Consider the following 14,779-nt stretch of genomic DNA (forward strand, 5'->3'; position numbering starts at 1 on the left):
ATGGATATCACGTGCTATACTCCCTCTAAAATACCACAGCATCATTACCCATGATGCTCGGGCCTAAGGTCCAGGCCTTGTCGTATCACGTGCCGACGAAATATTTATTTCTACCTAATTCGCAGGCTCAATCGTTAGAAATACCATTATTAAACCGCGAACACATAGAGTGGTCTGCCTGTGGACTAATTGCAAGAAAAAACTCGATCGGAGCAACACATGTTGTCTCGTTACGTGTAAAACTCATCCCGCGGGAAGGAAGTGAGAAAAGTTGATTTTGTTGAGTAGACAGAACTGAAATACTTCCTTAAACAGCTTCAAACTACGAGGAATTGAAACGTGATCCCAGAAAGTGAAGTTATTATCAGCGTACTGGGGACAAAGGATTAGTATTTCAAGAAGTAGAAGAAAAAGATTAACGCCAGACTATCAAGCTAGGAGCTACAATTGCAGCTGGGAAAAGAAAAACTGATACGGTAAGTTTCTAAAGATGTTGCCGCTTCTGTGGGTGTTTTGCAGAACGGAAATTTAGAAAGGAAATTAGAAAATGAATTGAGAAAGGGCATAAACTGACTGTCGAACGAAGATTAAAAACTGACTTTATGAGCTTTTGCAGCTCAACAGAGCGGCACGTCAGCCTTTTAATCTTCCTACAGGAACTAACTCATAATTTCTACCCTTCAAGCAGAGATCTTCTAATGTGTAATGAAGTTGTTGCCGTGTCTAGTACTCACGTTATTGCGTAAGCAAAGCCACACATGACGCAACAGATTAGAGGCGCAATAACTTGTCAGAAAAAAGAGAGAGATGTAGTTCGATCTATATAGTTTCTCTTGGGAAGCATCAAGTGAATTATATCTCACGGTTTCCACACAGAAAAAAAAGGAAGGATTCGTACGCTAGTAACGTCGTCTTCAGCAGTTTCGAAAAAAGAGAGGATGACATTCAATATATTTTTAAAACAGTCAATGCGGAAGAATGAACAGAATAGAATGCATCACGACTACTGAAAATCTACGGCTATTTTTAGGCTGTTAGCTGGCCACCCGTGAAGCGACGGATCAGTTACATCGTTCCGTACAAGCTAAATATTAAAACTGTAACTCTAATTTGATACTGAACCGTTTCCACCTTTCGAGGTTCATAACAAAGACGTGGGACCTTTTCACTTCCTGTACTGAAATATCATTAGCTTTTCTGGTTGTTTAGTCCTCTTTTATTCCCTCGGGGACAATTGAAGGCGTGATTAAGTTAAGGTTTCAGGCTTTTTCAGAGCTAAACTTCAGAGCTAAACTTCGCAACATAGTTCAGAATACCCAGCCAATTATTTGCACATGAATGGTGTGTATTGATGCCTCGTTCTTCAAACGATGCCGCTACACTGAACACAATAGTGCAGTTTGCTTTTTCAGCACTCCTTGCCTAATGTGTAAGCTCTAACGGAGAGCTACCGGGTCAAACTGATTTAGTTTCATTTGTTTACTCTTCCGCATTACACGATAATGTCGTCGTATTCTTTCAGCCTTGCCCGTCAGTCGATTTCCGGTTAATCCGCGCCCACAAACGCTGATTAAGTAACTCAACAATTTCATAGCGCACAAGTTGAAAGCTTCCGACATGATTCCTTTTTTTCTCGTAAATCCATAATACGAACGAAAATATCGAATATTTGCCTCCTGAAAAAGTACTGATTTGTACTTTGTAATAGGCCATTTCCGAGTTCATGGGTCGAGCAGGGTGCAGAGGCGGGGCTAACCAACGAAAATGTAGTGGGAGTGCCGTACCTTTTTAAGAAACTTTGCGGAAACATCCAAAACTCTTGTTCTTTTTATAGCTTCGTATTTTTTTCCGTCACAGTCTAATATCTTTCAGCTTAGCATCAGTTATTGGGGTCTCGTAGAAACAAGGACCACGCCTATTTCCTTAAAACGCCGTAGTAGAAAACTCGAGAGGTTGATTGGCTTTTTGTACACTCATCGGAGCTGCAGCGCAAGAAATTAATTTGTCTAGCGTCATCTGAGAAACGTGGTGGGATGTGGATGTGGATGTTACATCACAAATTACGTTTTGGGAAATGAGTACGATTTTTGTTAATGGTTTTATGTAAAACAAGCCCCCCCCCCCTCCCCTCACGGTCCCACCCCACCCTACCCCACACTCGGTTTTTTTTTCGGTGTTTGGTTTATTGTAGAGCGTGTCTCCAATTTTTTAGTTTCTCTGAATTCCAAACAATCTCGAGAAAACTATGATCTTTACTCTCTCTACTCTCCTCTCTGTCGCCTTGAAATGCAAACACTTCAGTTTGTAATGCACTAGTAAGTCACTGTCGAAATTCTTGTTACTGCATTCAAGGGCAGTTCTTTCCGGGAGTTGTTTCAACATCTATTTTATGAGATGCTGTTTATGTAATTTATCTGATTTGTAGGCAGTTTTCGTATTTTACTTTGAGATGGTCGCATGTCGTCTCTACTGTCATCACACGAAATGTAATTTTACTTTCATGTGATTACAAAAACACTGCGCCACTAGCCCAGGCCTATACCGCTAAAGATCTGGAGCTGTCGGTTTAACTGTTGAATTACTGAAATTGTGAACAATGTGTCTGTCACCCCACCAAATTGCTCAAGGAAGTCGAAGTCAGACTTGCGGCTTCCGTGGATTTAGCAGCCTGTTTAGCAGACTGGTGATAAACGGCTTTGACAGGCGCCGTTACCGCTCCCCTGGCAGTCTGCGGGGATGATTATGTCGTTTGCTATTTGAAAAATCTCACGCTCACACTCCCACACACACGGAAAGCTGTACATAAGAAGTACCGAGCATAGTTGATGCCGAAACACCGCTGTCAAGTTCTAACGAAGACGTGAAATTCCTCACAAGAAAAACGTAAAAGCACGTTTCGCGGTTTATTTCAAGTGGTAATTCTTAACCTTTACTGGCACTTCCTTTAGTCCCAGCAGACAGACAAGAGATTTAATTTCATAAGTAGACTTGTAGTCTGTTCCAGAGCTTGTACAGTCATTTTCCTTCGGACAACTGCGAACCAGTCCGCAGCTTCCCTTCATATTTTAATTTATTCCTCCTGTGATTTGACAAAAAAACACAATTATCAATTTATCTTTACCAAAGAGAGATTTCTTGTGTCGATTGTCATCTTGTCAAGTCTAGTTTCCATTGGCAAATGATTCCTCAAACCAGATTTACGTATGTCATTACTCTTAGCTCTCCAATTCTTGATCTTAAGGCAAATTTCTCATGGTTACTGTGACAATTTCCACCGCTGGAATCAAAATACTCAATAGAAGTTGTCGTTTACTAGTGCTGCCTTTCTTAATCCGATGACATTCTGCAAGGAATCGATGTGGGCGCTTTGGCCCGAGACTCGGAAGCGAGAAGAGGGTAACCGGTAACTGGTAACCGGAGTTGTACAGAACCGGATAATGGACTCCTGACACAACTTATTTCCTATTCTTTGGCAGAAAAACGTTTGAACGCATAGCAGACAAGAAATTTTCGCCGAGTAGACGAAGCTGGGCTGAAACAAACCGTGGATCGGTGGCCTTAGTAACTGAAAAAAAAAGGCGCCTGATCTTTGTAATCTACGTAATCGAAGCCAAATAAATTGAGCGGAGCGCAACGCAACACATACGAGATGATACGAGAAAGATTGTAAGACTAAGTAATTCATTTCAAAAAAAGACATCAAAAACCATTAGGCAAATGGCAACAGAAATATGCCACTTTCATTTTGCATCTGCGTATTGAGACTGTAAATAAACATTCAATCATGCTATCGTGCAAATATTGATTGAAAGGATAGTCCAGTTGAACGCAGCTCCCACATCTCAACACAGGACCTCACAAATAGAGAAATCAAATAGTTGAGATCATTAGTTGAAATCAAATAACTGAGAGCTCGTAGACAGATGTCTTACTGTCAATTGTCGGTTGCACAAGAGTAACATTATAAGCAGTTGGCAAGAGAAAATGGCTGTTGGTGAACCCACAAGGTACAAAGTACACGCTGTGAACAGATCAAACTGACTCGATTCATTTCAGCAGTGTTTTGACTAATTCCAGGAAACAACCTTTTGCCATGATGTCGAAGTCGCATTTTGATGTTTGCAGCCACTTCTAGTTCGTAAGCGTCTGGAAAGAGATTTAAACGTGTTTCCGTGATTTACGGACGTGCTACAAAAACACGTTTTAGAGAGTGAACGTTGACGTCATAATACCTAGCCAACGTGGTGTAAAAAAAGGGTACTTTTTCCGATAATGTAAATAATTCGTGACCCATTAACTCTCTTGCGGTTTCACAAAGAATGTTCGCAAACGATCCATTTCGTATATAAAGTATAGAAGACACAGTCTCCGACATTCTGTCAAAGGAAGAAGTTCACAACAGACTGAGTTCTGATCTGCCTCCGAAAATACAGTAAGTACTCCTCGAGTTCATCTTTGGTCTCTCAATTGAGTAATCGGCAATGTAGACGCGTCTTTAAAATGTGATTGTACAGGAATTATCTCCGGTGGGCCACAGGCTTCTCAGGTCAAATTTCCACAACAAACCTTTTTGCCCAAGTTGTTTATTATCCAGTGGATAATTCGCTATCCAGAGTGTAAAAAGAACTTATACTTCGCGTTAAACATTGATAAAACAGTTTTCGAACACGCCTTTTAGATGTGCTTAGAGTATGTATATTCACGGTTACTCGAGCGAATACTGACTTAAATTGTTGCACAGATTTAAACTGTTAGATCGTAACTTATCTACCGGATAAAGTTATTTATTACATCCTCAACCTCGGAACAACTGGAGCCAGGTAATATTTGAAAAGGCAGTTGATTTAAAATTATTTTCCTTAATACTGAGCCCACATAGATTTTTGTCTCTTAACATATATATGTTGTTTAAAGATAAATCTTTAATGAACAAAATATTTATTCAAGATTTGCCACCTTTTCTGAAAGATTTCTTGTAGAATTTAAATCAGCGGTGCAATTATGCTTAGTATCTTTAAACGGTTTGTGTTTGCAATTGTTGGTATAACCATCATGTTATTGCCGCCGTGGATATATTCAATTAAACGTAGTTTAATCTAGTTCGTATGCAGGTGATATTATGGAGCCAACAAAGTGGCAAAATTACTTTAAATACTTTTACCAGAAAAGAGTTTCACTATTTTACTGTTCACGTAAAATGAAGAAAAGATTTGTAGAACCTCAAAATTCGCAAATATCGTACACTATTTTCAACAAGGAATGTGTTACTACGTTTTCGGCAATTTCAGCCTTCCTTTAGCTAGCCAGGGATAAAGTAATGGATAAGGCCACGGCCAGCAAACTAAAATACACGGTTTTTTTTTTGGCCTTTAAGGTTCCATCAATCGTCAAAGGAGCAAGTGTATAGGAGTGAGGAGTGTTTTCCAAAAACCTTCCGTGAATAGTGGGGAGAGCTTCGTTTCCTCACGTTTGATTAAAAGAAGTTATGTGATCCGACATTCAGCTTCCATAAATGGTTATGACTTTCTTTTAGTTTTTACTGACTGATAAATGTCTGATAATCATAAACAATCAAACGTGTATTAAATTTAACAATACCTAGGTTAAAATCATTTCAACCCGAATTTCAAATTTACCTGTAACAAATCCGTCAGAGGGACATCTAAAAACCTAACCAAATAACTCAAATAAAAATAACGAGGGGCCGCAGCCAAGATGAATCACCCTTAATTAAACTAAGAAACGCCCTCTGATTTTAATAGGGAGCTTAAGAACGCTCATTTTTGAGACGCGAGCGGCAACCGGAAGAGACCATTTTTCGTGCCAGGACAGTGACGTCTCCCAGATTTTTATATTAATCATCTCTAATGGAGAGAAGATACTTAGCTATGCAAATGTGGTTCTGTGAAGACAAGTTAAAAGGAAAAACAGCTCACTTCCGGTTGCCGTCCGCCTCTCAAAAACGCCTTTGCTCTAGTAAGACCAAGTAAGGTCCCTAATATTAGGGTTGAGAGAAGGGACGGTGCAGTGGTGAGAGCACTCGCCTCCCACCAATGTGACCCGGGTTCGATTCCCAAACTTGGCGTCACATGTAGGTTAATTAAGTTGGTTGGTTCTCTACTCTGCTTCGAGAGGTGTTTCTCCGGGTACTTCTTGTTTTCCCCCTCCTCAAGAACCAACCCACGATTTGATATGGCTTATTGCCCCAGCGGTAAATACAGTTGACACTTAAACAAAGTTCATTATTAGTCATTTTTCAAAGGTACTCTTAACCCGATCTGTTTTTTGATAGCTAAATTTTCGGTGGCTTTTGTCTACCTTCACAGAGCTACGACGATCGTTATTGCTCGCCGGCTACAAGCTTTCTTTGAAACCGCTTCCTCTCGCTTACACACCGTTTTAAAGTTAAATAACGGAAACTTGTAGCGAGAGCAATAACGATTGTCGTAGCTCTGATGAAGGGTGAACAGAGGCCACCAAAAATTTTGCTACCAAAATAAAAGATCGGATTAAGAGTACTTTTGAAAAATGACTACTACCGATCGCAATACTGGAAGCAGTATTGTTTATTTATTCATTTATTTACTTATTTATTTCAATTTAATGGGTAATTGCCATAAGGATGATCTGCAAAAGAGTCATAGACCCCATACTAGACAGACAACCTAAAAAAGCCTTACAATTGCCCCCTTTTCACGGTCAGTTTTTCTTATTTGCATTACAATGTAATCTAACGTGGATGCGAGGCAATCTCGGGTTAAAACTACAAAATAGCCCGAAATTGCCTCACATACATGCTAGATACATTGTAATACAAATGAGAAAAACTAACCGTGAAAAGGGCTATTGTTATAAAAAATATCTAAGTTTATAAAAAGTTAAAATGATTACATCAAGAGTTAAAACATGTTAAAATAATTACATCAGCGTAAGTAGCGAAAATTGTTTCTGGACAACGCAATGATAGAGAGAATGCGTTCCACAAATAAATAATCCAATTTAAAAAAAACTGAACTTGTAGGTATTGGTTTTGACATAATTCTTCTTTAGACTATAAACGTCTTCCCCGCTGAGAGTAGCGGTCCGCGGGCCTGTTTCTCGAAAGTCCTGAAAAGCCCTCTTTTAACATGTTTTCAAGAAAACAAAAAGCAAAATGATTGTGAAGTTTGACGGCTTAAATCATCTCCGTTCTTTGAATACAGAGGGAATTGTGATACCCGAAAATGGTTACTGAGGAGAAACGGGCCCTCGAGTCCGAAAAGAATAGCACACACGAGGATATGTCTATAGTTACTGTCTATATTTACATAACCATTTAAAATTTCACTGACATGATCTTATAAAAAATAATACATCAAACATAAATCGTCTTTGTTCCTGAGGAGAGCAAACTTAGTTTTCCATTTCGTGTTTTGTGTTTATCATTTGACCTCAAGATTACTAAAAGGAACAAGCTTTCAACCGCTTGAACTACAGTCTTAACCATGCGAAATGATAAAAACTCTAAAAACTCAGTCAAAACTAATTAAAGACTTAAATTTATAAACAATTGGTCATTGAGGACACTATCATGTAATTTTTAGAAGCACACTTAAAACCCAAATGATTCTTTGTGGTTAATGACAGTCGCCTAATAATGACGAAAGTTCTTCTATTAAATTATTCTCACGCACAAAATTTTTTTATGGCACTTGTTTTTGGCCATTGATAGTCAAGGAAGTTGTTTGCGAGACTGAAAACTTTGCTCGAATATTTTCGTGCTGTATCGCGCATAAAAGTTGATAGAAACATCTTTTGGCTAAATCTTGTTCGAGTTCTACGTACTTGAAAACATCTTTTGACTTACTCCTCTTGACGTCGTTGAAAGAGTATTGAAGTGATGACTTGAATGCGATCATTGAGTTCAAGGGTGAAACAGATTTATTGAATTTTGCAGTTACACTGAACGATGCAACGGCGACCCTTCAGTTTAGTCAAGAAAAAGGCATGATCTTCTTGAAGAAGGAAAAGGATACTCTACTGTAAAATGTTAACACACCGTTTCATGTTGCAATAGAATTCTTTTCTTTTCATCCTTTAAGTGCGCATCACTGACAGAAGATGTTATTTTTTGAACACGCGACGACAACAATAACGATATTTTAAAAAATCTACACCTTCGAGCAATTTACGGCTTGTTTTTAGTAGCAATTAACTATGGTCACAAAAGAGGATGTCTGGATCGGCGTAAAGCATGCGCAGTAAGGTTTGAGGCCCATGCAAAGCATTACTCTGCAATTATATATTGATCGTGGTTTAGCCTTCAATATCCAGCGTTTCCGGGTCATAATGGATTGGACATTGAAGCTGAGCTATTCTCGTTAAAAGCACTTAATCAGTGTTAAAAAAAACCCCAACCTTTGATTCCACTTTGTCGGGACTGCTAATTTAATTACAAAGTACTTCTCTCACCAAGCAAAATCAGCTTACACTTCCTTGTGAAAGAATGCTATTTCTGAGACTCCCTGGCAGCTATTTAACGCTGTTATGTTAAATTCTTGCTTTGACGGTAAAGTCCTAAAATGCCACTCCTCTTTGGCTATAGCTTTGGGAATCTAGTGGAATCTCTTTTGGTTGTAAGTGTTCAGAATGTTAATTGGGCTCTCCATTTATTATTAACTATTTAGAGCGGTTCAACTAATTTTGCCGTTTAGTTGACTACAAAACTAAATGAATAAGAAAAACAAGTAGAAAGAACCTGTGCCACATTTTCTCCCTCTCTATTTACCTCTTATTTATGATCAGCTTGTCTGGTTTGTTTATTGTTTCGGCACTCGATTGCAAACCTCCTTTTGACCCGTGGAAGTTAACATTTCTTCTTCCTTTTTTTTTTATTTTGACAAAACAATGAGTCATTTGAGAAAATAACAATACGACGCCAACCGGAAATATCTGAATTGAAACTGCTTAGCTTGTACCTATTCACCAGAGATCGGAATAGGGTCATAAAATTTCCTGTGTGTTTTTTTTATATAATCCCACAAATTATACACAATGCGATTCTGCTTGCACCGATGTTTGTAAAGCTGACCTTTTCATTCCAGAACAACCGGCTTTCTGGACAAATTACGCTCTGACAAACGATCTCTTTCACCTTCCAAGGGCGTTGTTTCAGTGTCTAATGACAAAGAGAAAGTTGAGCAATTTTATTCCGTTACATAACTACTTGGGAAAAAAATAGAGCACTTGAAAACAAAATTCCGGAAATGGCTACGAATTTCCTGTTTTCTTTTTTTGAATTAAAGTCAAACTTGAAAACAAAGCACCTTATATTATATATCATCTCAGATCATTTACCCAGGATTTCAGAGCAGCCTTGAGCATTGATGCAATGAAGAGGGCTAAAACCTGGTTCTCAATGGCTCAATTGTCTGAGCATCTGAACAAAACGGCGGAGGCCGTGGTTGATTTTGATGAAAAGTGATATTTATTCACTTATGCTTACGCTTGTTCTTGCTTGCCTGGTTTCGTCACAAATGAAAACCAGGCTTAATTAAGGGAACGTCAACGCCGGCCACAAAAGAATGAAAAAACAAGAATGTTAGTAACTTGACTTATCCTGCTGCATGCGTGGCACGCATTTTAAGACATTTCTTTGTCTTAGTTTGCCGAAGAAAAACTTGCAATGACCAATTTTAAGTTTTGACAATGCATGTGAGCATTTAACGGTGAATGGTTCATTCGCCATAATTTCTTCAAAATATTTGGAGTAAGTGTAGAACACCCGGCTACTATTGTGTTTTTGTGACTCATCAGAGTAACTATTCGCTAAAAGAATGTTACTTTAACCACTTATTGACTGAGTGGGAGGGCCGGTCGTATGGGCTCTTTACACTTTTCATCAGCACTCAAAATATGAAGTTTTGATAAGTAACAAAAATTTGCCTAGAAAATATATCTAATACGTTGTTTGCATTTGATTTTCTAGCTGTAAATAACTTGGATGTTTAACAGCGACGAAATCCTTTAAAATGTGTTCCTAGCAGGGCCGAACGGCTTTTGCCGGCCCTGTTCGCGCTAATGCATACCGCCCTCATACAGGGATTTTCCCAATAGTTTTACAATGAAAGCGTGCGCGGGACCGTACTGGCAATATGACATTAGGATTACGGGGAGCGACGACAAGCGGACGACGACGACACCAACGAGAACGTCGTCTAAAAATATTACTTCCCTTTATTTTAATAACTTCTTTATAACCAGACAAGTCGTTCGGAAGGGAAAGTGTGCATCAACATTGCAGAAATGAAATTGGCGAGAATTTTGTGGTTGTGTGGGGAGAATATTCAAAATGTTTCGTCATGATCTCACGTCCTCTATCTACACAACCTGAAAATTTCAGGGGCACCCAACGTCAATTTTCGGAAAATATCTGTTTGGAAGACGATTTGAGATCTAGAATTTTCGGAATATTTGTTGTAAAATTTCTTGCTTACCTGCCTGTCCTAGGATTTTCGAACATCTGAAAAATGGTATAATTACCCATTTTAAACGGATTTTTACCCTAAAATGGTCACCTAGAATTTTCGGGAGCCTTTTTCCTGGCTGAAATTTTCGAAAAGGTTAATTTTGATCCCTAGAATTTTCGGATCACTAGACTTTCAGCTAGGAGATCCGAACAGATAAAAAAAATTTAGGGGATAAAAATGTGCCTATATCTACCGTTTAAATACTAAACTGATACGTTTAACAATGCTATGTTTAAGTTTGTTTTGAACTATATTCTCGTTGGGTGCCCCTGAAATTTGGTCGATTCCCGTCGTTGTCAGGACGAGAACGGCAAAGAAATGCAACAAAATGAAAAACGCAAGTGCAGGGCATGGAGAGCTTTTGTTTTTGCTCATTAGAGCGGTTGTTTTGTGGCGTTCTTTTCCATCAGTTCAGATTTTTGGTTTAGGTACCAACGACCAAGCCATGAGCAGTTCTCGGTCGGCTCTGATTGCGTTGTAATGGTCCCATGGACGAACAACTCCTGTTTCGTCATCTAGCGAGGGCACCCAACGAGAATATAGTTGGGCTTAACTGCAGAATACCCCGCCACTCGAACTATATTCCACGTAGCCGGCTACGCGGTACGCGGTACCCAGAAATAGGAATGCACTATACTGTAGAATACCCCGCCACTTGGACTAATTTCCAAATGAACTAAATTTCAAAATGGCGCAGCGAATTCATATGTGCTGGCTACGCGGTACGCGGTACGCCGTGACATTCCTCGTTCTTAAAGCGTCAAAGCCTAAGTAATTCCACAGACAAGAGACTGTGGAACTGTGGACTCGGAAGAACGTTATATAAACAAATGATTTCAAAATGGCGCAGCAATGTTATTTGTGCTGGCTACAAGGTACGCGGCACGCTGTGATAGCACTCGTTTACTGATTAAGTCTAAGCGCTCGTTTCAGTATTAGGCCTATAAGCACTCTTTGAAAATTTTAGCTTTCATTTTACCGTAAGAGTTCGTTTCAGAAATTAGGCCTAAGAACTCTTTACAAATTTAAGATTTCATTTCACGGTTCGCTTAAACTTCGCCTAAGCACTCGTTTCAGTGATTAGGTCAAAGCACTCTTAAAATTTTAGCTTTCATTTTACGGTTCGGTTAAGTAGACTTTTTACCGAGACCTTGAGAAGAATATAGCACTCGTTTACTGATTAAGCCTAAGCACTCGTTTGAAATTTTAGCTTTCATTTTACGGTTCAGTTAGGGTTAGGGTACACTAGAATTTTAATTTTCCACGTACCGCGTACCCCGTAGCCAGCTTGACTTTAACTCTTTCCACGTACCGCGTAACCAGCTTGTAAAGATACTTCGCCATCTTGACTTTAACTCTTTCTGGGTACCGCGTACCGCGTAGCCAGCTTGTAAAGATACTTCGCCATCTTGACTTTAATTCTTTCCGCGTACCGCGTACCGCGTAGCCAGCTTGTAAAGATACTTCGCCATCTTGACTTTAATTCTTTCCGCGTACCGCGTAGCCAGCTTCTTAAGATACTCGATGTGGCGGGGTATTCTGCAGTTACTCCCGAAAATTATAGGGATCAAAACGGATCATTCGTAGCAGCTGGGCACAGAGCCATATATAAGAATAACTTTTCGAAAATTTTAGCCGGAAAAAAGGCTCCCGAAGATTCTAGGTGACCTATTTAGGGTAAAAGTCCGTTAAAAATGGGCGATTATACCATTTTTCACATGTTCGAAAATCCTAGGAGAGGCAAGGCAAGCAAGAAATTTTACAACAAATGTTCCGAAAATTCTAGATCTCAACAGAGATTCTCCGAAATTGACGTTGGGTGCCCCTGATCTAGCTGGAACTTAAACTAACCAGGAAAAAACGAAGGTGACGAAAGAAATTATCAATGATTCTTTTTAAAAAGATGTTTACTCATTGAGCGGTGAGCACGATACTCCCAACTAACAACTGCCGATGCGCTCAGCCTTGTTTTACTAGTGTCGTTGCTGTTTTGAATTGTCTTGTGCAGACGGAACCCTACAGTGACAAGAGGTATAGGTTTGTGCCAGAATTAAAAGCTCACGCATTTGATCTAACAATGCCCAGATTTTGTGACTTCATATAACAAAATCGCGCGGAATCATACAGCTCTTATTGCCAGGAAATGCTCAACAGCTTAAGTTCGTTTTCTTTGTACGCATCGCAGGGTTCTGGTAAACAAGTTAAGTGTCCGACGATTTGGGGGCACTGTTTGATGAAGCGTCAAGGTAAATGTAAATATTGTTGTTTGCCTCTCGATGATGCGAGGCTCAACACATAACAAGTGGCGGGTTATTTTTTAGCCGTAACTTATTAAGTCTTGCTTCAAACACCCACATACTTCCTGATTTCCTGAGAGGAAACAGAACTAAGTTGGTAATTAAACCGTGTTCCCTTAAATCTGTTGTATAAACGCGCTAGCAGGCAAACATATAAAATCCCACTAGTGTAGTATTTAGGTTGTTTAATCTTTCAAGGTCAAAGCAATCAGGCAAAGTGGACGTTCGGCATAAAACAGGTTAGACGAACCTTGATTGTATCATAGGAAGTTGAACATTTTAACGTAAATAGGTCTTAAATTTTTGTGTATTACTTTCTTTCGCTTTCCCTGTGGTTACATATCGTCCGAGTTTCAGTTGATATCGTTATCATTCGTTTTAGCCACTTAACAACAAACGATCAGCTGTTCAAAACTGAGAAATTCTGGAGCGAAATATATATCGAATCGTATATTATTTTATATTTATTTTAGTTATTTTCGTCAGTTTTAAGACTGCTGGCAATTTTTCGGTTCAATGTCGGTTGTCGTTGTGAAAATGGAGTCAAACGGATGGTCAAAACCAACTGAATTATCCACCAGATATCTGATACATGGTTGACTGCTTTAATATGTAGGAAATTAATCGATAATGACGCGGGCAAACTCGGAAAAGCTCTCAGTGCGATTATCCAAAATGAGAGTTGTGACTAAGGTACAGAATGTCAGAAAATTAAGCATATCCCGACACTTTGAATCGTGATATGGTTAGCTCTATTTTTTAGCCAGACAACCTACAAACATGCGATCATGCAGTGCTGGAGAATCGGGGCCTCCCATCTGCTCTCATGCAGTCTCAGTGCTCACTACTTTTGCTTAGCTTAGTTCATTTATTTGGGAGAGTAAGACTTGCACCGTTGGTTAAGTAAGAGTACCCTTTCCTCCGCTTTCTGTTCCGCTGCATTAGTCGAGGATTACATTTCCACTTACATATTTTTTATTGTAAAGGGTGGTTTTTCACATCTGGCGCGGCACGATGGGTTCACGGTGTTTTGAACTGAATATCTGGTCGTTAAGGGGTCAGATTATGTATCAGCAGACCTAATAATCTTCTTCACATTGAAGTCTCGTGTGAGTGTGTTCAAAATTTTGCAGTTAGGGTTCGCTGACAAATAACACTAAGCAAACGTGACTTGCTGCTTACTTAATTACGAAAAAAAGAATATAGCGTCTGTTACAAATGCAAATATTTGTGTGATCAAGGTAAGAGAAAAAAAATGAAAGAAAAGAAGGGGTCTCTGAGCTTTCGAAATAAGCTTCGGTGGCCATCTCGATTCTCCTCAGGTCTTTGGGACTTAGGCCCAATTGAAACGTCGAACGTTTCATGTACCGAACTTAAATCTCTATTTGGGTCGGCCCAAATAGTAAAGGTCTCTGTGGGTTGATTCAAACGTCGAACTTTATTTGTCGAACTTATCACTGATCGCGAAGTACAATGCCTTCGTGAAAGAAGGGAATTGTGGGACCCAAAAATAAATCATACAAATGCATGCATTTTATTAGGCACGTGAGAAGTTCGACGTTTGAACCGAAGTCGCTCCACAGTCGATTTTCCGGTTTTACCGTGGAAAAAAGTAAGTTTTGCCGTGGAAAAGTAAGTTATGCCGTGAGAAAGTAAGTTCTGCACGCCGTGGCAGATGTGGGCCACCGTAGAAATTAGGTGTCTGTTCCAAAAATTAGGGTTGCATTTTAGCTTTAAAAAAACAAAACGTAATGAAGCTTGTATCATTGAACAATTTTTTCGCACGGAATTTGTCCCGAAGTGCTGCTATCTGCTCTCTAAGTAGCGCATACTTAAATTTTCCTCCAGTTAATATGCCGGGAGATTTAACTGTCGAACTACAAAAATCTGCCAACAAATACCATCGCTTGGAGAAATTTTGTAGCTGTTAAATGTGTTAGAGTTGAGGCGTTTAATTTAGCTTACCTGTTGTTT

General features: G+C 39.3%; 1 protein-coding gene across 3 annotated transcripts in view; it reads left to right on the top strand.

Moving 5' to 3' along the window:
- The first annotated feature begins 226 nt into the window (after positions 1 to 226).
- Positions 227 to 14,779, top strand: part of LOC138020081 (beta,beta-carotene 15,15'-dioxygenase-like) — a 30,710-nt gene continuing 16,157 nt past the window's right edge. Inside the window, exon 1 of one of the 3 annotated variants that reach the window (XM_068867078.1) lies at positions 227 to 476. The gene's annotated coding sequence lies outside the window, so the exon portion shown is untranslated. Of the gene's footprint in view, positions 477 to 3,833; positions 4,433 to 12,988; positions 13,045 to 14,779 lie in introns of those variants that run through there. The other 2 variants (XM_068867077.1, XM_068867079.1) reach the window with 2 other exon arrangements.

Source organism: Montipora capricornis, chromosome 10 (genome assembly GCF_036669925.1).
Source record: "Montipora capricornis isolate CH-2021 chromosome 10, ASM3666992v2, whole genome shotgun sequence".
Lineage (NCBI taxonomy): Eukaryota > Metazoa > Cnidaria > Anthozoa > Scleractinia > Acroporidae > Montipora > Montipora capricornis.